The following is a 24024-nucleotide window of genomic DNA, read 5'->3' as shown; positions in this document are numbered from 1 at the left end:
TTTTGGCCATAACTGCTTTTAGTTACAGTTTAATTTCAGACCATCCTTTGTGGTTACTTAGGTCTGAGCTTGCAAGACCACCATGCAGGCATCCCCTGAGCTTTTCAGGTTAGCATGTGGCCCCTTTCGTCCACACTGACTAAAACTTACTAGTATATTTAGCATTAAAACATACTCTGAGTCCCAAATAACCTTCAATTATGTATAAGAGATGAAAAAGAACTAATGTTTTTTCTTCTAATACATTGAAATAACCTTAATTCTCAACATACTATTTGGTCTTCGGAAAATACTTGTTAAAGAATGTGAATTATAGCAGTTCATATCTCATTTTCTATATAATTGTGTTCCTTATTTCAAAATGTGTGTGCATATCACCTACCAAGGATTAAGCCTCTTGAATTACAACATGAGGTTGTAATATTGGATTTTGTAATAAAAGAAAACTTGATAATTTTAAGAGAAACATCAAAAATGCTTTATTCAAAGTAATAGCTACTGATGTAGCTATACAAAGTAATAGCTACATCAGTAGCTACACATTTCCCCCATCTTTTAGGTAATTTGTGGATACCATCCCAATAGAACTCTTGTTTTGAAGCAAACCATTCAGAGACCCAATTTTCCACTTCTTTGTATGTTTTGAAGTGTTGCTCAGATCGGAGCAAGTGGTAATCTGAAGGAGCAATTTCTGGTGAATATGGCGGGTGGGTTAATACTTCCCTGGCAAGATCTATTGAAAAAAATCTGCATTACTAACTGGTACACCTAATACTTTAAAAGAGTCTCTGTGGACTTGTTTATTCTGTGCCTTTTACATGAGATACCATAACCCATGGTTGCCACATGTGACTCATGTTAGAATTATCTGAGATCTTGAAAACATTCCCAAGTCAGGTCACGTCCCAGACCGACGAAATCACATATGTGGGAAACAGGCATCCATAGCTTTTGAAAGCCCCAAATTCCAATATACAAAGAAATTTGAGAACTACCACCTCAACCAACTGGTTCCCAGGCAAACTTTTGTTTAACCTTCCCTTCTAGTTATAGGGAATGTCTGATATCCTCCAGGAAGGTCCTAAGCCTTCCCACTACTTCCCCTGCAGATTTTTTATTTTTTTTTATTTTTTTATTTATTTATTTATTTATTTATTTATTTATTTTTACCATACCAAGCATTAAAGTCTATTATAACTATTTACTTCCACACCTGGTCTCTCAAACTACTATAAGACTCAGCAATATTTTTATTTTTGAGTCCCAGAATCTAACTCTGTGCCTGATATATGGGTGTATTTGATAAATTCATGCAATGAATAACTTCTTACTAAAAAGGTCGAAAGAAAAATTATAATTATGACTAGAGGCCCAGTGCAGGAAATCCGTGCACTTAAGGGGGGGCAAGTCCCTCAGCCCCGCCTCCACCCTCTCGCAGTCTGTGACCCCTCGCTCCTTACTGCCCACCTGCTAGCTTCTTCTATAATAGCTCGGCTTGCTGCTCCTTAGTGCTGCCACAGAGGCAGGAGAGGTTCCCACCACTGCCGCTGTGCTAGCCAATTGTGAGCCGGCCTTCTGGCTGAATAGCGTTCCCCTTATGGGAGCACACTGACCACTGACCACTAGGGGGCAGCTCCTGCATTGAGCGTCTGCCCCCTGGGTCAGTGAGCATCATAGGGACCAGGTCATTCTGGTCGTTCCCCCTTAAAGGTCACTTAGGCTTTTATTATATAGATATTTATATGCCATCGAAAAAGTAATAGTTTAAGATGCGTTTAGAATGATGTTTCACTGATGGGCATTGTTTCATATTTAGGAAAATATCCCATACCAATGAAAATAAAACTATCTCAATGTCAAAAAAATCATGAAATATATATATATATATATATATATATATATATATTTTTTTTACAGAATTACATCTTTTAAACACAGAAAGACATTTCCTTTGATAAATATCTAAAACAACCCATTCTTGCCTTGCCAGTGTGGTTCAGTAGTGGAGCATCGAACCGTGCACCAAGAGGTCACTGGTTCCACTTCCAGTCAGGGCACATGCCCGCGGTTGTAGGTTCAATCTCTATTAGGGGGCATATAGGAGGCAGCCCATCAATATTTCTCTCTCATTGATGGTTCTATCTTTCCCTTGTATCTCTCCCTTCCTCTCTCTCTAAAAAAAAAAAAAAAAAAAAAAAATCAATAAAAACATATTTTAAAAAATAAAAATAAAACAATCCATTCTTGCCCTGGCTGGTATGTCTCAGTAGTTAGGGTGTTGGCTCCAGGACCTGAAGGTCTCTGGTTCAATTCCCAGTCAAGGGTGAGACTATGAGAGGCAATCAATCCATAAGTCTCTCACCTATCTCTCTCTCTTTCTCCCACTTTTCTATTCTCTAAAAATCAATGGGGAAAGTGTCTCAGGTGAGGATTAACAACAACAACAAAATAAAATGAAACAACCCATTCTTTCTCAGTTCCGCTTCCATCTTAAATGGAATTATGTTTTCTTTCATTTTCTTCTTCTTCTCTCAGCCCCCCCCCCCTCCCCTCTGTGTCATTGAGTGACAGCTGCCATGGGCACACTCCCAGGACAACAATGCAATAAAAGCTTTTGTCCAGCACCACTTACCAAATCCTGGCCCCACTCCTGGGGGAGGACCTGGGAAAGTGATAGTATGTGTTGTTTTCCAAAGCAATCCTTTCAGAATTTTATGATGTTTCAGGGGTTTATACAACCAATTGTAAGAGTTTTAAAGTACTTAGTTTCCTAAGTATTATGTAACAATCTATGTTCATTGTAGTATTCACACTGTACTACAATGTTAATACTTAGATCCTCTGCTTCCTCATCTCGGTAATATGATGACTATGATAAAAATATTCACATAGTAAAATTTTGCCACAATCTAATTATAGACAATAAGCCCAATCATGTTTTTAAAAAGCTGTTTAAAAATATTTTGCTCCTTGGATTGCCTAATTTATTTTATATTGCAGCAATGTTTCCCAAACTAACAATATGTTGTTTTTTATTCGCTAAATTTTTTTAAAAATGAGAGGGAAAAAAGTTCAATCCTCCACTTTTAAATGCCTATATGGTAATCAGCTACTATTAACCAATGTTTAATTTAGGATTTTAATTAACTACAACTAATTTAAAAAGCAGAAATTGGAACATAGTTCTTGTCCTTTCCATAATGAAGTCATGACTCCAATTCATAGGTGCAATATCCTTAGAAACAACTCTACTTTATCAGAAATAAGCTCCAGCCAAAACCGGTTTGGCTCAGTGGATAGAGCGTCGGCCTGCAGACTGAAAGGTCCCAGGACTGAAAGGTCCCAGGTTCGATTCTGGCCAAGGGCATGTACATTGGTTGTGGGCACATCCCCAGGGGGGGTGTGCAGGAGGCAGCTGATCATTGTTTCTCTCTTATTGATGTTTCTGTCTTTCTATCCCTCTCCCTTTCTCTATATAAAAAAAATCAATAAAAATATTTTTTAAAAAAGAAAGAAGCTCCAAACGTAATACCAATTGTGAAAAGGAAAGATCACTGTTTCTAAAACTCAGTTCTAATGTCATGGTTCCTAAAATGTATATGCTGTGAATGAGACTATTCCAAGGGAGCCTCTGTAGTAATGAACACAAAACTGAATTTCTTTGCCAAGAAAACAAGGTACACAAACTGGCGTACTTTAAACCAGTGATGTTCAACCAGTGTGCTGCAAGAGTTTGTTAAACCATGCAATGCCTGACTATTTAGTCAGGGGCATCGGCCTCTTTTTTCCTCAAAATGACAACAGCCAACACAACAATAGCCGTCTGGTGTGAGTGCATCAAAATTATACCTTTTTTGTTTGTTTGTTAGATCGGCAAAAAATATATTTTTTAGTGTGCCGCATTATTTTAGTATTTCATTTATGTGTGCCATGAGATGAAAATGGTTGGGGAAAAAAAAAATCACAGCTTTAAACCAAGAAAGGCTAATTTTACCTATTTGTTTTGACCAAAAGAGCAGGGCAGTTTTAAAGTTAGCTTCTATCGCCATAAATCTGATTGTAGGTAGTGTCCTTTCTCAGGTCCTCCTCCGTCTCCTTGTCTCCCTTCCAGTATGTACCCTGCACATACCCTCTTTCCCTCCTTTGGTGAGGGGCCCTGTGCGGCATCACTGACCCCCGCTCCACAGCCAGCCCAGGAGCCTCTGTGGCGGGCCTGGGAGCCAGGCCACAGGCTGGGTCTCTGTCCCACGGCCCCCAGGTCCCTAGCTGTAGGTCCCAGTGGGCACAGGCTCACAGGAGAGGCTTAGCTCTCCACTTTCCCAGGACCCAACAGATGGAAGAAAAAAAAAAATCCTGGATTTCAGCACCATAAAAACATCTTCCACCGGCCCTTTGCGTCATCCGTCTCTCTCCGGACACCATCTGTATAATTCAGAGCGGTCCCAGGCACAGAAAACACAGCAGACATGGGCTGTGGTCCACCTGAGGAACCTGAGAGGCTGAGCTGACCAGCTGGGGGCTCGGCTTCCGCGGTAGCAGCGCCCCGTCGAGAATAAAAAAAAAAAAACTCTCCAAGGCGCGGCGTCCCGAGTAATGAATGGGTGGGCAGGTGGGTGCGGGACCGGGACGGGGGGGCAGCCAGGAAGCCAGGAGTCACGAAGCCTCCTCCTTCGCTGGAAACGCCTCCCCTGCGAGTGGCCTGCCTTCCATCGTTCATTCCGAATTAGGAAGAGGATACTGAGGCCAAACAGCCGCCCCGGCCGGCCGGGCCGCGCTGGGAAGGGAGCGTCCCGGGGAGCCGGGCCCCGGAGCCCGAGGGCGCCGCCGGGCCGGGAGGAGGGGCGCGCACGGGTCCCCTCGCGCCCGCACCCTCCGCGCGCGAGGAGAGGCCTAGATCGCCGGGTCCGCACACCTCCAGCAGCTCCCCCCACCCCATCCCCGGGACCCCGGAGGAGCGGCTCCCCCCGCCTCCTCCCGCCCCCGGCCCGCGGCACCCCTCCGCGGGGCGCTTGGTTGGGTCCGGGGCGGGGTGGGCGGGCGCTGCACGTGCGGCGGCGATCTCCCCGCTCCGCTCCCTCCCCGGCGCCGCGGCCTCCCCGCCCAGCTCGGGGCGGCGGGGCGGGGCCTCGGGGGGCAGGGCGGAGGCGTGGGCGGGGGGCGGGCCGGCACCCCGCGCTCCCCTGCCTGCCCGGGCCCAGGGGCTGGGAGATCGGGGTGAGCGCGGCGCTGGCAGGAAGGGGGACCGATCGCTGTTGTGAGTCCAACACCCGCTGCTCCAGACTTTTCTTCCAGGTACGAGCCGGAGCCCGGAGCCCCGGGCCTCCCCGCTGCCCCCTCCCCGGCCCCTGCGCCCCGGCGCCCGCGGTGCCCCCTGCCGGCCGGGCGGCGGCGGGACGGGCTTCGGGAGGCTTTCAGAAAGTCTCGAGCTCTTGCGAAAGCCGAGTCCCCTTCTCCGCGTCTTTCTTCTCCTCCTCCGGGCTCCCCCGGCCCTAGGCGCCGGGCACCGGGCTGGTAGGTCGCCATCTGCGGGTCAGAGAGCGCCCCCGCCGGAGCGGGAGGTCGGGGCCCCGGGCAGCGAGGGAGACGCGGGGCTCCGGGGGCTGCCCGGGCGGCGGGAGCGGGAGGGAGGCCGGCCGGGCTGCTGGCTGCGCCCTGGGCTCCGTGCGTCGAGCTCGGCTGGCTCCCTGGCGCACCCCGGTGCACCCCGGCGCACCCCGGCGCCCTGTTCTGGGGGCGCCTGTCCGTCGCGCCCCGTCTCTGGGACTGGGCGCCGGGGCCAGCCCCCGAGCCCTGCGTTCCCGGGTGCGGTGCCCGCCGCCTGTTGTGCGCGCCGCGGGGCCGGCCGGGCTGCCGGGCTGCGGGGAGGGACCCGCGCGCAGCATCTGTCCCGCGGCCCCTGAGAGTGCCCAGTCCGGGGAGGGAGCGGGAGCTTGTGTTGGAGCCTGGCTGCGCCAGAAGGGGGCCTCGGTGGGATGCGAGAGCGGGGCTCAGCCTGCAGGTTGTGGGTTCCCGGAGGAGCTTGTGGCGGCGCGCAGGCCCGGCCCCGGGAGGCGGAGGGGACCCCCAGCCTCTCCCCCAGGATGGCCGGGGGCTGTCGGGGATGGACCGTGGGGGCCACCGGTGTGCGGTCCACAGGGACTGAGGCAGCACCGTGAGTCCCGGGACGGCTGAATCCAATGGTGAGGGCGTTTTCTTCAAGGCACGAATAAATGGAAAGCTGTCAAAATAAGCATATTTTAAAGTTTGAGTGAGAGCTGGCAGGTTTTCAGGCCATGCAGTTGTTTGTACAGGGAAATAATAGCTTCTGGACACCCTTTTCGGTGTTTTTGTTTTTGTTTTTTACTTTCTAGCACAAATCTGTTTGCCAGTCATTTCCTTCGGGGGGCTGTGCGTGGCCCACACCAGGGGGTGGGGGGTGGGGAGGAAACTTCAGCAATGTTCTCGGGTTGCCTTTGACTTCCAGCCCTTGCTCTCTCTCCAGTTTTGTTTTGTTTTGTTTTGTTTTGTTTTTAAATGTTCAGAAAAAGTATCTCTTGGCGGGTCTTCCACGTATGATTCAGTCTCTTCTCTGGAACCCGCCGTTTTTTGTTTACAGGTTTTGTAAGCATCTCTTTAAATTTAGTTTTTTTTGCAGGAAATACTCCCCTTCGCCACAGGGTGTAGTTTACGGATTAGAAAATACTGCTGGAGAAAGCTGCTAGTGGCTTCATTTTCCAAGAATGTAAGTCATTTCCTTTCTGTGATTTCAGGGAGTTGATATTTCACAGCATCAAAACTTTGTGGGGGGAAAATTTTCCGTAATGCATCTGTCATTAGAAACACTTTTCTTTCTTTCTTTTTTGACTTTGGGATTTTTCTCCTTTTGAGCAGCGCCTACATTTAGGCTCCGCAAGGAGCAAGGATAAGAAGTTTTTCAGGATCCACAGCATTTTGAGACCACTGTAGAGAGTCGTTTTAACAACCGCGGAGACCTACAAACAGCCTGCAGGATGGAGAGTGGGGGAGGGGAGAAGCCAGAGGCAGGGAAACAGATGCTGCCTGTGCTGTTGTTCCTTGCAGTATAAAACCTCTAGAACGGAATCCTTTTCCTAGGATGTGGTTTTGGGAAATAACATAACTGTGTTATGTTAAAAGTGGAAATACTCCACAGTGTGAGACAGCTGACATTTTAGTGTACTTGTAAACATACTGGATTTATATTTCATATTAAAACGGGCCTTTGGAGTTATTGGATGAAAAGGGTCCTCCAGGGGATATCTCCTATCAAGTTATCTGCAGGGTATCTTCTCCAGAAAGCAGACTGACTGTAATATGAACTAATTTCCCCTTCTGTCCCCTGCGCCCTCTCCCCCTCTCACCTTTGAATTGCTTATAAGAATGCCTGCGATCTGACTCTTATGGACCACAGTTGGCCAGTGAGCAGAAGCTCTTGCAGCGCTCAAAACATTTTAAGGAACAAGAACTCTTTCTCTATTTGCACCCCCTCCTTTTAGGAGGTCAACAGAGGTAACCTGCCAGTTTCACATACATAATTTCAATGGGGAGATTGAAGATGCTCCTAGCTCCGTAGGAAAACCATACAACAGGCCAGGGTAAGACTGCGTTTGAAAGCAACATGTCTGTTAGGTAATCATTTTTAGCTACAAGATCTTTAAACACTCATTCAACTAGGCTAGCTGAATGTGGGGGGAAGGGGCACGGTTGTAGAGCTTTGCTGGTTTCTGTACTTTGTTTCCACTTTTAACTTCACTTGTAAAGGTTTTGGCTTTCAGAGCCAATGACATAGAGGCCGTGTAGCCTTCTTTGTGGCGGATGCTTGAAACGAAAGTTTCAAACGGAATTGTTTTTGACTGAGCTGTCAAGTTCAGAGGTTAGTGTAAATGAGTCCCTTCGCACAACGAACTTTTTTGATAAAGGCATTCTTTGTAGTGTTCAGCTTGGATGTTGCACGTTTTGATTCCTAAGGCCACGGGTTTACAAAAAAAAAAAAAAAAAATCTGAAACCTGCAAACAATTATTTTATTACATGAAAGCCAGTACCAAGAAAAGATTAATTCAGTCCAGATGTAAAAATGTATGTGAGTTTTAGGTTTGGATGATCTCAACAAGTTCCCCCCTCTGCTGATGAGGCTGCCTGGATCCCAGATGGCATGCACAAAGTGTCCTTTCGGTGGTTTTCTGGGTTCAGACCTAGACGTCACGGGCCTGTTCCGCAGTCATTTTAAGATTGTCTTAGGCATTCCAGAGAACAGAAAGTTTTCTGCGTTTAGGCAGAGATGGGTTTTTCCAATTACTCACTAATACAAACCTCATAAATGCTCTGGTTTGGTAGAGGAAGCCTATTTCGTAAGTGGGGAAACAAGGAATTCAGTATTGTGTATCCTGATGGGCAAAGCATAGGTTTGGCTTTCAGTTATGCCAATTTCAGCTCTCTTCTTTTAAAGAAAAGAAAAAAAAGTTTTGCCCAGGCTGGTTTGGCTCAGGGGATAGAACGTCTGCCTGCCGACTGAAGGGTCCCAGGTTTGATTCCAGACAAGGGCATGTACCTTGGTTGTGGGCACATCTCCAGTAGGGGGTGTACATCAGACAGTTGATTGGTGTTTCTCTCTCATTGATATTTCTAACTCTATCCTTCTCCCTTCCTCTCTGTAAAAAATCAGAAAAATATATTTTTAAAAAGAAGAAAAAAGTTTTAAGTGTGTTTACAACCTTCAGTAGAATCCTACTGGAACAAAAATTATGTTTTCTGATACAGCATTTGGTCCTAGTATGATGATCTTCTTATTCCCCTCTCCTCTATGCCAACAAGAAACAATACACACAATTTATAAGAAAAACGCCAAAATTTTTCAGCCTGTACTCCCAGCACCAGAGTTATAAAGGGTGTGTGTTACATACTTAAAATTATATATATTTTGGGAAGTCTTGGTATGATGATATAATTACACATTTTGGGAGTTTGATTACATTGTGAATGTGTATAAAGCAATCAAGTGTAGGAGGGAGTGGAGAGGAAAGATGTAGTGAAGGGATTTTAAGATGGTGAAATTTTAGTTAAACTATGTCTTCCCTAAAACACAAACAGGAAAAATGGCATTGTTGGCCTCTGTAGTTAAACTTTGATACAGGGGTAGTTGAGAAGGCTTTTGAATAGCACATTATCCTGAGGAAGAGGCTTTGGGGGCCGGTAAAAATAAGAGAAAAAAAGTTAAAGGGATAATTTGAGAGGAAGGAGGAAGTAGAATGCTGGGCATTGAATTGCAAGGGAAATCTAAACTTAGAAGGATGAATATTTAAAACAAGGCTGAAGTCGGGAGAACTCTCTATTTAAAAGTAGGAATTAAAGATTAAGATCTCTTTAGCTGAGAAAAAAGGATTAGAATTAAGGTTCTCTATAAGGACTGTATTCAACATGAAATAGTGCTAAGTGATACTTACCGTGGAAACTGTGCCTGCATTGGTGCTGAACCACTGGTTTGGTGTTCACTAGTGTTCAGGAGCTGGATGCTTATGATTGTTCTCCCTCCCCACCTCACCCCACTCCACTTCCCACTTCAAAGAATGGAAACATTTTTTTCTTTTTCTTGGCTAAGCTCTAATGATTCTGCAAACATTTAATTTGTGCCCCAGCATTTGGGAGAACTACAACGACCTGTCCCCATGCTCTGGGACCACAGGAGCTCTACAGAAGTAACGGCAGACGTTGCCACGGAGTTCTGAGTGAAAACAAGCAAGCTGTGCTTCCAGTTAGCTTATAGGAATTAGTGATATAATTACTTCTAATGCAAGTTTGCATACTACCACTTTTTATGTATATCAAACGGAGTGATCGATCGTGCAGTGTACCACGTTAATCAAAGAGGGATTATTGAACACTGGGAAGGGAAAAGAAATTACTGATCTGACAGCTGGTTGTATTACCCGAGGAAGAGAAAAAGGTGGTGCTGAAAGGAATTCACAGATGAACCCCTACAGGCTGAAGGAGAAGGTGGGGTTTGCAGGAGTTTCCTTGGAGTTGTCTGTAAAAATACAGCATCTTCTTGAAGGCCTTTCCCTGCCTGTGGAGTTGGAGCTGTACAGCAGGAAACTAGGTGGAGATCTGGGCCTTACCTAAATAATTCTGTTAATGTGATAATTAGGATAATTCTGGCCAAAAGCATCTATTAAGAACCTCAATATTCTGAGCTGATTATCCTGAGGTATCATATCCTATATAATAAAAGGCTAATATGCAAATCGACTGAACAGCAGAATGACCATGATGCGCACTGACCACCAGGGGGCAGGTGTTCAACACAGGAGCTGGGCTCACAGCTGGCTCACAGCTGGGCGGTGGAGGGAGCCTCTCCTGCCTCTGCTGCAGCACTAAGGATGTCCCACTGATGTCCTGGAATGGGAGAGGATGCAGGTCGGGCTGAGGGATCCCCCCAGTGCACAAATTTCATGCACTGGGCCTCTAGTTTTTAGATATTTTCTAATAACTTTGTGCCTCTCTCTATATCTATATCTACATATCTATATCTATATCTATATCTATATCTATATATCTATCTCTATCTCTATCTCTATATCTGTATATAATAGAACTTCGAACAGTAGTGTTTTACTTGTATATGAAGACAGGAAGAAGCAATATTTTAGACTAACTTTTTGCCATAGTTTCATGTGAATCAAGAAATCATAAAAATCAAGCAAATTCTGTATTAATATATTAGGATATTAATGAAGTTTCTACTTAGCTTCTCAGGTGGTTCCCTGTCTACTTAATACTAAATGAAAAGGGATTATTTTTCTTCCTGTAGGTAGCTGTCTAGTTTTAATAGATTGCTTTTTTTTTGGGGGGGGGGGTGTTCCCATGGCATAATTTCTTTGAATGAACTTGTTATTGACTAGTTACATACACCAGAAAAATGCACACATCAGAGTAAGCAAAAAGTGATCATCCCGAGGCATCCCGCATCCAGATCAAGAAACAGACTATTTCCAGTCCCAGAAGCTGCTCCTTAGTCAGAACGTCTGATGCAGGGGTAGCCCTATTCTGACCTTTATTGCCAGTGCTTGCTTTTCACCTGTTCTTGGACTGCATTGACATGAAATCTGATACGAGTTCTGTTTTGAGTCTTCTTTGGCTCAACATAGTGTCGTGTCCAAATTGGTGCAGGTAGCAGTAGATGTTTTTTTATCTCTGCGAATGAAGATACCCAGTTTATCCATCCTATTGTTGGGCATTTGAGTTGTTTGGGCTGAGTAGTTGGGTAGGAACTTTTGATGGCTCAAAAAAAAAAAAAACCAACAAAAAACTTATTGGTGTTGAAGGAAGAGTATAGTCTTAAGATTAAAAGAGAAAAAATGCTTCAGAAAAGTGGGGGGGGGGGGGGTTGGGAAATGTAATATCATGAAAACACTAAAGGCTCAACTCAGTCCACAGAATCCTAGTGTTTCAGGGCCTCAGTCTGCAGTACCCCACTGCATATGCCAGATTTCAGTTGAGAGCTGGGAAGAGGGAGGGCACCTTCAGGGGTAGCTTGCCCCATCACCTTTAGAGAGATTGAGGTCCCTTGGTATTGAGTGGCTCATACAGAGAGACAGTCTGTCTAGTCTTGGCTAGTGCCATCTGAGCACTGAAAGCCAGCTCCTAGCTGTGTCCAGGAGCCTGGAGGACAGGGAACCCCTCCCTGTTTCACTCAGGTGAACTGTGGGCAGACAGACGTAGACCTGCCCAGAGAAAATGGAGGGGCAGCCCAGTGAGGCAGAATTTTACCTCCTCAAGCCTGCTCTACCTCTACCTCCATCTACAACCCTTGGGACTTATTTCCTCCCTTTCTCCTCTACCTCTCTCCTAGGATTCTCCAGTGAGATCTTCATTGATGAGTGCCAAGTAGATGGTTTCTTGAGGTCCCTCCTGACTCCTGTTTCATTGATGCATAAATGATCTAGGATGTGGACCCTTGAGGACCGCTTTCTAAATACTCTTAAAATAGTTCATTTTTAAATTAAATTTTATTTTTTTAAATATATATTTTATTAATTTTTTACAGAGAGGAAGGGAGAGGGATAGAGTTAGAAACATCGATCAGCTGCCTCCTGCACATCCCCCACTGGGGATGTGCCCACAACCAAGGTACATGCCCTTGACCAGAATCAGACCTGGGACCCTTGAGTCCGCAGGCTGACACTCTATCCACTGAGCCAAACTGGTTAGGGCAAAGTAGTTCATTTTTAAGAAAATGGTGCAAAAAAGAGTTTGTTTGTTTTTTTACCTCTTTCTGCCATTATGCCTCCTCCCCTTCCCCCAGTCCATCTTTCCAAGTTATTTTAATTCTTAAATATCCCTGGAAACATCCGGTCTCTATACCTAAAACAACAGTGACATTCTGGTGCTGTAGGCTGTGGCAGTACCCAGGAAGCATTTACTGTAAAACACAGGATTATGACTTCGCTGAGAAATCTAATAGATAAAACAAAGTGCTCGGGAAGGATAACCGTTGCTATAGATCATTTCTTTCATGCTTCCCCAAAGAGGAAAAGGACGTTTACATGGTTCAGAATTTCAACCTAGGCTCATTAGAACGGTGAAGACCAGGTAAAACCGCAGACGTTTGATAAATGGGTAGTAGATTCTGCTCGAATGAAATACTGCTTATACCAGCAAAAACGTAGCATGTTCAATCTCAGAAAATATAAAAAAATGTGTTCACTATAGGGCCACAGTTCTGACAAGTTGCTCTTGGAAGTGACTACAGAAAAGAGGCATGGGCTATGAAGAGGACACGGGAGAGAAGCAGTGAAGTATGACAGTCAGAATGAGGTCTTTTAGATCAGTCCTCGGGGGCCCAGATCCACACTTTACTGTCCTGCAGTGGGCAGCCTTGGGGAAGTTCCTTAACCTCTCTGAACCTTTTTCCTCATCTGTTAAATGGCGACAATAATAGTAACTACCCCAGCGCATCTTTGGGAGCACAAATTAATATAAGACACTGTCTTATTTTGGGGGAAACAGGGTAGGATTTCTCAGTTACAGTCTGTATTGCTGCACCAAGAGCAGCTGGCCCATTTCACTGACTGCTAATTGATCAAATTATTTTTCCTAATTCTCTTTTAATTCCTAGCTGTCTCAGTTGCCCAGCTTCTACCTACTGGATAATTATTTATTTCTAGATGCCAAAAAAGTAATTCTACAGATTTAGAAATTCTCTTTATGATGATTAATGTTATGCAAAGTAGTTTTAAAATTAAAAGAGTACCAGTGGCCCATGTCTTTTGCTCCTGTACCCTATATATTTCACAAACCCTTTAAGAGAAAGCCACTATTATTGGTACAGTATAAGGCAATTCCTCTCAGCTCCCTTCCCCACCATTGGCAGTTTGCATAATATGGGTCAGTCCCCTTCATAATTTTCTGTTATGGGGCCCAGAGCTTAAGATTTTAAACCATTCGTTCAAAGGAAATTAATAGTCTGAAAGTTTCAAAGGAAGTGTTTAAGGAAAACAAAACTTAAGCACATTAGAACGCATTTACATCTAAACAGCATAATTACAAGCTCAGTCAACATAGGCATCTGTTCGGAGTGATCAGATGTGTCATTCTGATCTGTTCATGAAAAGAGGGATCTATCTCAGATAATCCTGTTCCCTGCTATGTGTTGTGTAATACTTTGAACTTTTAGTAAACTTAATGCTTTAAAAATGTTCACTTAAGTCCATCAAAAAACTGGTTTTACATCTTGTGACGTATCCACGTCTACGCTGAATACTTTGTACAAGTCCTACCAATGTGTTTCTTGTCCCAGTGGGAAGACATTGGAGGGTCAGACACGTACTAAGTAGAGTCCTGGTTTTAGGGAGCAGATCAGTGAGGGCCCAGGTAGAATGCTCCCAGCTGCCCTGGGGCCTCTGACTTTGTGTTGGGCCATGGGCTCAGGCTGAGACATATTTACTTTTCAAGTACAAATGAGATTTTTTTAAGAACAACAGAAATGTTTATGACCTGGTAAAGGTCCCAAATATTAAAAGAAAACTATGAGATTGGAATTACTAAATGTTTCATTAAATTCATTTATTCCACATAATGTAAGCTTCCTATGTGCCAGGCAGTTATCTAGGCCCCAGAGATACACCAGTGAACAAAGTAAAAAAAAAAAAAAAAAAAAGTTTTAGGGCCTTACATCTGAAAACTAAGCAAATTTTGAAACAGTAAGCCTAACAAAACAAATTCTATATGAGTATAGGAGGTAGGAAGCAGGAGCATTGGTAATTTGAAGTACAGCAGATTCTCAAATAACGTTTTGTTTCATGTCATTTCGTAGTAATGTTGATGAGATGCCGTTGGGATTTAACTTGTTTATATCAGTTGTCCTACAGTAAATTGATTTCATTATAGGTCTTTGCTTATATGTGTATTAACAACATTCAATGAGGACTTCCTGTAGTGTGGTCAAGTTGGCCTCACTCAGGTGACCTGAGGGAGGAAGTCAGCCATACAAAGACATCTGGGGAAGGTGTGTTCCAGCAGAGGGACTATCCGAGGCCTCAGGTGGAAGTGAGCCTGTTGTGTCCCAGGACCAGTTAGGAAGGCCACAGAGTAGTGGTAGATGAGGTCAAAGAGGTTTGAGAGCAAATCATGTAGGGCCTGCATGGGGAGCCACGAGTGAAATGAGGAATCACTGGGGAGTTGTGTGCAGCAGAGTAAGGTGATTTGACTTCTATTTTAATAGAATCACTGGCTATGGTGTTGAGATAGGAAAATGGAGCAGGCGGTCAAGGGTGGACCTGGGATACAGGTTAGCAGCTGTTGCAGTGATCCACTGAGAGATGCCAATAGCAGAGGAGGAAGGGAAGAGAGATGGCCAAGACTTATTTTGTCAGTTGTACCTGGCCAACTGTTTGAGGAGTATGAGAAAGAGAGATCAGAGTAAGGATAACACAGGGGCTTTTTGCTTAATTATGGAGTTGCCATGGACCGAGATAGGGATCTCATGAAAGAGCTGGTTTGGAGAACAACTATGAGCTGTTTTAAACATGTTATGTTCATCTTCCAAGTGGAGAAGTTAAGGAGGTTGTTGGGTGTAGGAATCAGGAGTTTAAAGAAGAGGTCTGGATTGCAGATATACATTTGATGAGATAACTTGGGGAATGTGTATACACAGGGAAAGCAGTCCATGGATCAAGCTTTGGATCATATCAGCATTTACAGTCTCTGGAGAAGGAAAGTAAACTCATAAGAGACTATCTTAAGCCTAAGGACTTACGCACACATTTCTAACATAGTGCACAGAATGGTCTCCATGTCCTAACTAACAGTGTCATTTTTAGAAGATGTTGTTAATTCTGCTCACCCACACTCTGGGGAGAAGGAACGATGACTTATTTTTCTGTGATAAGGTACTTGGGCTGAGCCAGAGGTGCTTCAGCCTTGAGAGGTTGAACTGACAAGGAGGAAGTAAAGAAGACCGAGAAGGAGCAGCCAGAGGATAGGAGGGAAATTAGAAGGAATTCTGGAGGATAAAGTAAGTGTCTCAGGGAGGAGGGAGTGAATGAATCAGTGGTGCCATGGGCTGCTTAGAGATCAAGCAGGATGAGGACTGAGAGGTGCTTGTTGGGTTTAGCAATGGAAGTCATTGGTGACATTGATCTGAGCCATGACAGAACACCTGAGCTGTATCAGTGGAGGATTGGAGACAAAAACCTCATTGGAGTGGACTGAAGAGAGAATGTGTGTGGTTGAGCATTGATCCATGAACCAAGAGGTCAAGGTTTGATTCCCAGTCAGTGCACATGCCCAAGTTGTGGATTTGATCCCCAGTAGGGGGCGTGCAGGAGGCAGCTGGTCCATGATTCTCTCTCATCATTGATGTTTCTGTCTCTATCTCCCTCTCCCTTCTCTGAAATAAATTAAAAAACATTTTTTTTAAATAAGAGCTTATGAAACATAATTCTGATTTTCAGTTCAACTTCTCATTAATATTCATTGGTACATTTAACATGTCTGATAGAATGCTAGGGGCTGTGAGTGTCTTCAGCAGGCTCTGTCAGGGATGGGAAGCCTTTCAGCTTCCCCTGAGTTATTATTGGTAAAATCTAGTGTGTGGATTATATTTCTTTGAAATAAAAAAAATACCTACAGCAGGTTCTCCTCCTCCTCCCCCTTCTTCTCCTCCTCCTCCTCCTCCTTCTATTTTTTAAATTGCATCCCTTTGGATAAGAACTACATAGTGGAAACACTGTCTCTTTGTTAAGACTTTCCTGTTTGTTTTGTTTTCTAGTTCAAGCCACTGATCCTTTATTTGAAAAGGATGCTGGAGAGACATGTGCTTTGAGTTGGCTTCTGTGTCCGCAGTGGCGATGGGTTTGAGCCGAGGAGTCCCCGCACACATGGCAGTGCCCACAAGCCTGGGCGCCTTCATTCACACAGGGGACAGGGGACGGGTGGCTCAGGGCTGCGGCTCTCCAGAGCCAGAGCAAATGAAGTCACAGACACATCGGTTGCTTCATCTTTCTTTTTAACTTTGTGGATGACTTTCGTTGCGAATATTCTTTCAGAGCATGTGATTAAGCAATTTTCATAACTCTGTATTTTATGTCATAATTACGCACCAGGACTTTTCCCTCCTGGGAATTACCTTGGAGTTATAATGCTCACTTTCTATACCACTATCATCAGAACAAATCAGCAAGCCTCTGATACTAATTACCTTTTCTTTCCCTAAGCTGATTAAAATGCTAGCACATAGGCCTTTAATGCTTAAATATTGTTTTTGGGTAGTTAAGAGCTTAAAGCGATCGTAGAATTAAAACTTTGCTACACGTGTTTGAGTGTTGTTTGGTAATAAAGTATAGTAATCGTTTTTAGAAAGTTGATAATTATGGAAAAACGCTGGAAAGAGCACAGGCTTTCCTGGGCAGTGGGTTACGGCACGTGTTTTGAGAAGTGGCACTCCGGTGTGCTGTGGCATCCACACACCATGCCAGCATTCTCTCAGGTACCGCTCTGTCAACACTGTTTTATTGGTATCATTCCGAATGTTTTCTCAGCTGAAACTTGTAAGTCACTCCGCAGCCAGCTCAATGAACGTAATTGGCTTGTAACAGAAATACGCAAGGCCACTGTGAAGTAATTTGGCAGCGCTGAGCGTTTTACACGGTAAACACTGGGGTGTGCGGAGGTGTAGAACGAAGCAAATTTTGAAATGCGTGTTAAGTCTTTTAAGTCTGTGAGTGCAGGATGAAGTCCAGATCTCTCAGTGTGGAGTTCAACATTCCAGACCAGGCTTGCAAGGCCGTGGCCCACCAGGAAGGTTGGCTGCAGACATGTTTTGGTTTTTAACACAGCGATACAAACATTTATTTGCCAACATTAAAAATTGAGGAATTTTATTTTAAGAGGGTTTTTTTGTGTGTTAATTCTCACCTGAGGATATTTTTCCATTGACTTTTAGGGAGAGTAGAAGAGAGAGGGAAAGATAGGAGAAACATCGATGTGAGAGAAACACATCTATTGGTTGCCTCCTGCATGAGCCCGAACCAGGGCCCCGGGCTGGAAAAGCCGGCAACCAAGGTACGTGCCCTTGACCTGAATTGAACCCGGGTCCCTTTGGTCAGGAGACCGACATTTTATCCATTGAGCCAAATCAGTGAGGCTACATTGAACGTTTTTAATTTTACACCTCCTTTTGAAAAACTGGAAGGTGTGACAATGATGTTTTGGAGCAATAAACCAACTTCCTTTTTATGTATTTTTAAAAAATATTTTTATTGATTTCAGGAAGAAAGGGAGAGAGAGAGAGAGAGCTAATAGAAATATTAATGATGAGAGAGAATCATTGATTGGCTGCCTTCTGCATGCCCCACACTGGGGATTGAGTCTGCAAACAGGGCATGTGCCCTGATAGAGAATTGAACTTAAACCTCCTGGTTCATAGGTTGAAGCTCAAATGCTGAGCCAAACTGGTGGCCCAGCTTCCCCTTTCATGTGGAGGAAGGGGGGAGAGAGGGAAAGAGTGAGTTAAAGAGAGTTAGAGTTCTGTAGTTGCCCACAATCCCCAGCAGAGATCCTCTGGCTCCCAGCATTGAGACCAAGTGGCTGTTGGCACTTTGCATCCTGCGGGCTTCACTTCTTTGTTACCTGCTCCTGCGGGCAGGCGAGTGTGCTATCCCGGTGTTGTCCTTACTTGACTTATTTTCCAGTGTCATTGCAAGCCTCCCTAAGTCTAGCCCAGTTGTTCTCCCCATTGTCCCATCAGGCACATACACGCTTAGTCTGGGTCACGCTTCCTGTCCTTCCACTGACCTGAGCTGCCTGTTGCCTGTGTCACTTCACTGGAACGCAGCACATGCTCCTGTACACACGTCTCTTTATATATCTTTTCTAGCTCCCCAACTATATTATAAGCCTCATGAGGGCAGTGATTGTATCTTATAATTTATCAGTGCCTAGCTGGTTTATTTTAGATTTACCAGATTGACCATTGTTTAGAATTAGCTTCCAGTGGCCAGTAATCTGTTTTTATAATGATGCTATGGAAGAACCTATAATAATAAAAGTGTAATATGCTAATTAGACAAGACAGCCAAACAACCTTCTGGATGTCATTTTGGACGAAGCCACGGGGGTCAAGGCAGAGGTGGTTATGGGTTATCAGGCAGGCAAGCAGTTAGGGGTGATCAGGCAGGCAGGCAGGTGGCGTGGTTAGGGGTGACCTGGCAGGCATTAGAGTGGTTAGGGGCATCAGGCAGGCAGGCAGAGGGTTTAAGGCATCAGGCAGGCAGGTGAGCAGTTAGGGGCATCAGGCAGGCAGAGAGGGATTAGGGGTGATGAGGTAGGCAGGCAGGTGAGTGGTTAGGAGCCAGGGGTCTTGGATTGTGAGAGGGATCACAGATTGCGAGAGGCTGCAGGCTGGATTGAGGTACCCCCTCCCCCCATCCCACGAATTTTGTGCCTTGGGCTTCTAGTTGAAAAATAAAAACCTTGTGTAAAATCTAATACTTCCTCAATAGATCTTTCTTAATTTACTGCATCCTTTCCTTTGTAGCTTCACAGTAACATTCATGTAATCTAAGTATTAATTTACTAAAGACCTCATTTTTGCCAATTCTCTGATTCGGTTAGTGGATGAAATTTCCAAATAAATGAGGTATTACTGCATACCATTCTATTATTTTAGATATGCTTCTTTCTAATGGCTCATGCTTTCTTAAATGTCTTATTTTCCCCCCCATTCATTTGACAAACAGTTTTCTACAGAACACCTGGAGAAAGTGTGAACTTGACAGGCATGGTAGTAACTGCTTTCCTGAAGCTTTTTACCTTCAGGAAGCTGGAAAGGCAGATATTAATGACAGAGTATATCATTGTTCAGTTTCAATAATTATTACTAAAAAGTAGGCGGTGTTCTGAGCCCTTATGAAAGAGCGCTCTGGTCTGAGGGTGGGGCTGTAGGAGTAAAATTCCAAACTCCTTGACTTTCTCATAATTCCACAGCAGTTCGGAAAATATTCGGAATGTAAAAATTTAACCTTAGAAACAAACAGATTAACAGATAATTTCTATAACAAAATAAGTGTTTTAAAACTTTCCCCAATAATTTACCATTGACTACTATACTCATTGCATTATTGATTAAAAAAGAATTATAATTTATAGCTCTAGAGCACATGTGTCAAACACAAGGCCCGCGGGCCAAATCCGTCCCGCCAGGCCTTGCAATGTGGCCCGCACCGCGCTGTCATCACTGTACTTCGCTGCGTTTCCATCACAATGACAGTTTATGACTGTTCAGTAAACCATTCGGCCTGCGATTTAGGCTGGATTTTAGATTTTGGCCCCTCCTCTGATTGAGTTCGACACCCCTACTCTAGAGTTTAGTGCCTTTTGCTTGTTACCTGAGTTGCACTCTGTTTAAATATGTGAACAAAAGGGAAATTGGGCTAGAAATTTCAGATATAGCTAACTTGCAAATAAACTTTTATTTTATGAAACTATAATTTTTAAAAAAGATGTTTGCAGTGAGGACTTTTCTTATGGCTATAAAAAAATAAACTTATGTGACATGTGTGAGCGAACCAAAAAAATAGAGCGGAATTTTGTGTGGGTGAATATATTTTATCACAACAATCAGAAATGCTTTAAGTATTTCCCCCCCCCCCAAAAAAATAGAATTCTATACTTAACTAAACCCACCTAAATATAGAGTTAATTTTTTGCATAGTTTAGTGTCAAACTGAAACAAAGATCAGCTGCAGTCATGCCATTTTTGAAATTTCTGTTGAGAATCTCATGTTACTTGTAATTATAGAATGAGATTCACAAAAATTAACATAAGTAAGGAAGTTTTCAAATAAGCCCAAGATTTCCAAATGTGATTTTAAGGGAATTTAAGAAATGAGATCAGGGAATAGTTTTTAAGAAATGTCAAGTGTCATACATTCCAAATAAAATATTTTTAATCTGCAAAAAAAGGATGTTGAACTGATAATTTATAATATACTGAAGTATTTTACTTTTTACCAGTGCTGAGAGAAATGGAAAGAGAAATTCCCATGAATTTTATTTATTTATGTATTTATTTATTTATTTATTTTTAATGAATTTTAGATGTAGAGTAAAACTTAGCAGGGAAAGCTATTATAAGTTACCTACTTTATAATATAACATTTTCTTCAATAATTGCCTTATGGATTTTTTTAATTTAAACTTATTTTTATTTATTTAGTTTTTATATAGTTTTTTTATTAAATTATTATTTTTTACATATACCAATGTCCACCCTTCCCGTACATACCCTCCCTCCCCAGAGTTTTGTGTCCATTGCTTGTACTTATATGCATGTATACAAGTCCTTCGGTTGATCTCTTGTCTCCCCCAGATCTCCCCAACCTCCTCGCTGTAATTTGACAGTCTGCTTGTTGCTTTACTGTCTCTATCTATCTTTTGGTTCATCAGTTTATAATGTTCTTTATCATCCATAAATAAGTGAGGTCATGTGGTGTCTCTCTTTCATTGACTGGCTTGTTTCACTCAGCATGATGTTCTCCAATATGGATTTTTTTTTAACTAGACTTATGTTTCTGACCAAGAAATTTCCAGGGAAATTTGTAATCAGTATATTATTGATATAGAATCTAAATTAATATATAATTTGTTTTCTACTGAGGAGACTTTGAAATGTATTCTCAATCGCCAAGGGGATGGGAAAGGGTCTGAAATTTTGTTGGGGGCTTGGGAGGCCTGGTTCATGGTCAACTGAGTTCCATTTCCCAGTGCTTGAATCCTGACATGCTTCAGTGGTGACTCCTGATTACATATCTTTTCCTGGTATGATGTTATTCTCTGTGTTACAGAAGTTAGTCACATCTTCCCAGGTGGGCAATAAGCCATTTGAGGACACACCGAATGTTGTTTGTTTATTAATTTATTCTTTATTTTATTTTTTCCCCCATCACCATTTATCCCCTCTACATCCTCTTCCACCTCCCCTCTGCCCCCCAACCATCTCCCTCTCCTGAATTCTTCCATAGTTCCTAGAACACGGTTGGCTCTTGACTGTTAAACCCAACAGTATGACAGCTTTATTTTATTCTGATCTGGCTAAGGTGACAGACTCGTCATCTAGATTTAGAACTAGAGCAAGTCAGTGAGGCATTTGACCCATAAAAGACGTGACAGAAGCGTGCTTAGGAAAACTCCGATGCCTGTCTACCAAATGAAATATAACTGTTCCCAGACAGTAATATATATTCAGATTTAACATAAGCATGGAAAAAACACACCTGGTTGCTTAAATATTCAAAAGGCTATGAAAGATACAAATTTTGTTCCTTAAACTCTCGAAAGACCCTAAGTAAAAATTGGAGTTTTGCCCTGGCAAGGTGGCTCAGTTGATTGGAGCATTGTTCTGTACACCAAAAGGTTACAGGTTCGATTCCCGTTCAGGGCACATATCTAGTTGCAGTTCAATCCCCAGTCAGAATGGATGGGAGGCAAAAGGTTGATGTTTTTATCTCACATAGATGTTTCTCTCTCTTCCTTCAATCAGTTAAAAATAAAAATATATCCTCTGGTTAGGGTTTAAAAACAATTTTTACTACATTGGACTTTAAATATTAACATAAAACATAACAATATGCTAGTAAATTATCTGTGATTTTTGTTGTTGTTAATCCTCACACAAGGGTATTTTTCCATTGATTATTAGAGAGAATGGAAGGGAGGGGAAAAACAAAGAGAAACACTGATGTGGGAGACACATCCATTGGTTGCCTCCTCCACCCACCCCTACGGGGGCTGGGGATTGAGCCTGCAACCGAGGTATGTGTCCTTGACTGGACTTGAACCTGGGACGCTTCAGTTCGTGGACCAATGCTCTATCCCAGTGGTTGGCAAACTCATTAGTCAACAGAGCCAAATATCAACAGTACAATGATTGAAATTTCTTTGGAGAGCCAAATTTTTTAAACTTAAACTTCTTCTAACACCGCTTCTTCAAAATAGACTTGCCCAGGCCGTGGTATTTTGTGGAAGAGCCACACTCAAGGGGCCAAAGAGGAGCCGCATGTGGCTCGAGAGCAGCACGCAGTTTGCCGACCCTTGCTATCCACTTAGCCAAATAGGGTGGGATTATTTCCTTCAACTAGATTTTCCAGCATAAGTTATATGTATAAGGCATTTCATAGTTTTAAAAGGAGTTTTTATATATGGACAAGATGTTTTGTAGTTTTAAAAGAAATTTGGAACTACAAATTTTTTTTTATTTGATCCTCAAAGTAATAGTCTGTATTTTACAGATGAGGTTAAATGACTTGTATGATTTGACATCTTTATTTGACAGTTTGTGACAAAACCAGAACATGATACCCTTATAACTGTGGGCCTGTGCTTTTTTTCTTGCCACCAGTCACAGTTAACCTGTCGATAAAATATTTTTAGAGAATTTGCAAAGTATGGTGCAAAACTGATTTTTTTTTTTTAGTACCTTTTAAAGTCCATTTTAGCTTTTGACAGATACTGAATCAACTTGTGTTCCTTAAGTAGTTTACATTGATAAAACCAGAGGATTTTTGTGTCAGTCTGAACTACACAGGGTCATCTTTTCAAACATATTGTGCTTCCCATGATAATGCACTTCACATGGCACAAAATTCCAAATTATTAGATTTTATCTGAAATAAGATATGTTTAAAATTTTACACTATCAATCCTTTGTTCAGAGCAGCGGTTACCTTGAAAAAGTCTCTTAATTGTAGGCTTGGTTAGTGAAATTAAAATAAAGGTGCTTTGTTCTAGCTGGTTTGTGCTCAGTGGTTGGAGCATCAGCCTGAGGACTGACAGGTCTTGGGTTCAGTTCCAGTCAAGGGCTCAGGTTTGATTTCAGTCCAGGGCAGGTTCCTGGGTTGCAGGCTCTATTCCTGGCCCTGGAAGAAGCTCAGGCAGGAAGCAACCAATCGGTGTGTCTCTCCCATCAGTGTTTCTCTCTCTTTGTCTCTCCCCCTCCCTTCCACTCTGTAAAAATCAATGGGGGGAAAATGTTTTCGGGTGAGGATTACCCCCCCCCCCAAAAAAAAAGGTGTTTTTAAATGATTTCACATTAGAACTTTGTAATTTTTAAATTGGAATTAAGAAGGCTCTCAAGCTGTAACAAAATAGTGCCAGTGTTTTATAGAAGTGTATTTTACATGTGGATTTTGCAGATGAGACCAACGTTAGCATGAGAGCATCCTCAATTCATTCTTTCATTCAACAGTCGTTAATGTGCCAAGCATTTTGCTGGAAATTCAATGCTGAAACAAGGCATGGGCCTATGCCAGAGTCTGGTTGATGAGGGGGGACAGACAGACAGATGAACAATTATACCATGTGACAAGTGAAGTCCTACTTATTTAAAACTCTGCTATTCAGTTTGTGGGGTTTTAAAAATATATATTTTTATTGATTTTAGAGAGGAAGGGAGAGAGAAACATCAATGATGAGACTCATTGATCGGCTGCCCCAAAATGCCCCCTACTGGGGATTGAGCCCGCAACCTGGACATA

The 24024-nt window shown here is 43.1% G+C and overlaps 1 protein-coding gene across 10 annotated transcripts in view; it reads left to right on the top strand.

Moving 5' to 3' along the window:
- The first annotated feature begins 5152 nt into the window (after positions 1-5152).
- FRMD6 (FERM domain containing 6) overlaps positions 5153-24024 on the top strand; it is a 79256-nt gene continuing 60384 nt past the window's right edge. For 9 of the 10 annotated variants that reach the window (XM_036436930.2, XM_036436954.2, XM_036436920.2 and 6 more), the window contains exon 1: positions 5153-5292. The gene's annotated coding sequence lies outside the window, so the exon portion shown is untranslated. The remainder of the gene's footprint in view (positions 5293-24024) is intronic. The other variant, XM_045580763.1, reaches the window with a different exon arrangement.

Source organism: Pipistrellus kuhlii, unplaced genomic scaffold (assembly GCF_014108245.1).
Source record: "Pipistrellus kuhlii isolate mPipKuh1 unplaced genomic scaffold, mPipKuh1.p scaffold_m20_p_1, whole genome shotgun sequence".
Lineage (NCBI taxonomy): Eukaryota > Metazoa > Chordata > Mammalia > Chiroptera > Vespertilionidae > Pipistrellus > Pipistrellus kuhlii.
This window is presented reverse-complemented; position numbering and strand designations above follow the sequence as displayed.